General features: G+C 65.5%; 1 protein-coding gene across 6 annotated transcripts in view; it reads left to right on the top strand.

Moving 5' to 3' along the window:
* The window catches only part of SLC5A10 (solute carrier family 5 member 10), a 52,141-nt gene that overhangs the window by 7,843 nt on the left and 42,524 nt on the right, over window positions 1–1,774 (top strand). The window lies entirely within an intron of this gene.

Genomic DNA, 1,774 nt, shown 5'->3' on the forward strand with positions numbered 1-1,774 from the left:
CCGAAGGGTGTCTCTTCCCGGCAAGGCCCAGCACGGGCGGCCATCTTATTTTACTTTAACAAGGTAAAGGGACCTGGGTGGGGCCCCCAACTCCCTTAGGGGCTCTGGGAAGAGGGTGCCGTGTACCTGGAAGGTGAAGGGGTGAAAGTTTCTGGTTTGAATCCGAGGGGAAGATTTGGGGGCACCAGCACTGACTTACAGAGGAAATTAGAGTCGATTTTTGTTGTCAGGGCAGAGCCACAGGTGTCCTCTCTGTTACCCCAAGAAGGAAGCAAGAGGAAGGGCTCCGAGCGGGGAGGGGCTGGCCCGGGGGCACGGGGAGGCTCCGCCGAGCAGCCACTTGCTGCCGGGAGTGGGGTCTGCTCGGCTCCCAGGCTGTGCCCTCCTGCACCTGGGCCCACAGTCCCCGGGGGGTAGGGTACCCAGCGGCGGAGGGTGGGGGTCTCGAGCCCGTCAGGGCTGTGGGACTTCAGGCAAGTTCTTTCACGTCTCCACACTCCTCTGCCAAGTGCAGTGGGTGATGCCAGCTGCAGGGAGGGCGACATGCGATGAGATGAAGGGAGTGCTCAGGACGCCGCGCGCTCCCGGCCACCAGCGCCCAGTGTGGCTCTCGTGCTGTCGGGAAGCAAGTCGGCGGGGCCTGAGCAGGGGGACCCGGGGGGCTTGTGGGTATGTGTGGCAGGGGCTGGTGAGGGCAGAAGGCCCTGTGTGGGTGAGAGCGCAGAGGTGGACAGTGAGGGTGGTCTAGGAGAAGGAGCAGGGGGCTAAGGCAGCCGGGGGGGAAGTAAATTGGGGGGTCAGATCCCCAAAGCAAGCAGATGACTCTGGACATTGCCCTGTGGCAGTGGGGAGCCATTGAGGGTTTCGGAGAGCGGGGAACAGGACCTGCAGCTCGGGACAGCCGAGCCCGGGGGAGGCCCTGATGTACCTGGCGTGTACCTTCCTTGGGGGTGCTGCTCCCCGGTGTTCTCCTTTCAATTTTGCGCCCAGGATTCTGCCACCACGAGCCAGGCCCTCGGCCTCGCACGTCCCTTGGCCTCCCCCACTGCGTGAAGAGGGACAAGATTCCATCCTCACTGCTTCCAGGCCCACCCAGGGAGGGGGCACAGGAAGAACAGCTCCTTTAGAGACCCCCGCCCGCCCTTCCCTGGAGCTCCCCGCAGCCGGGCCCCGCTGGAGTCTGTAGAGGCCCCCTGGGGGTGAACCGCAGGGCTGTGGGGGTCTCGCCTGGCAACCCCTGTCTCTAGAATCCACTGGGGGCTTGGCTCTGGGAAGCCCCTTCCCCGACCTGGCCCTTGGTTTCTCTCCCAGGTGCATGGGGGTGGGGGGCCTCAGAGGCTCTGCTTCCGGTTACAGCCCCCCACTGAACCAAGAGAACGGCAGGTTTGGGTGGGGGGAGCCCCTCACCAGCCCCAGGCCCAGCAGGCCAGGGTGTGAGCGCCCCAGGTGCCCTCACGCTCTCTCTGGGCCTGGACCCCCCGCTGAGTGGCACAGGGCGTTATGGGATTTGGGTGCCTTTCGGCACTGAGGTCAGCTCCCCCCAGGCCCACGACTCCTGTCCCAGCCCTGGGACCAGCCTTGGCCCGAGAGTCGGGCCTCTGAGCCACTCCTGGCCGTGGTTCCAACCGCAACCCCCACACCATTCCCTGGAGGCCCCCACCCCAGAAGGCTGCCACCAGGAAGCCCTCTCAGTCTTTTGCGTCAGAGGTCCACTGGGAACCCCGGGGCCAGGGCCCGAGGCAAGAACGAGGCTGCTCCCGACAGTGTGGGCCAC

Source organism: Choloepus didactylus, chromosome 18 (assembly GCF_015220235.1).
Source record: "Choloepus didactylus isolate mChoDid1 chromosome 18, mChoDid1.pri, whole genome shotgun sequence".
Classification (NCBI taxonomy): domain Eukaryota; kingdom Metazoa; phylum Chordata; class Mammalia; order Pilosa; family Megalonychidae; genus Choloepus; species Choloepus didactylus.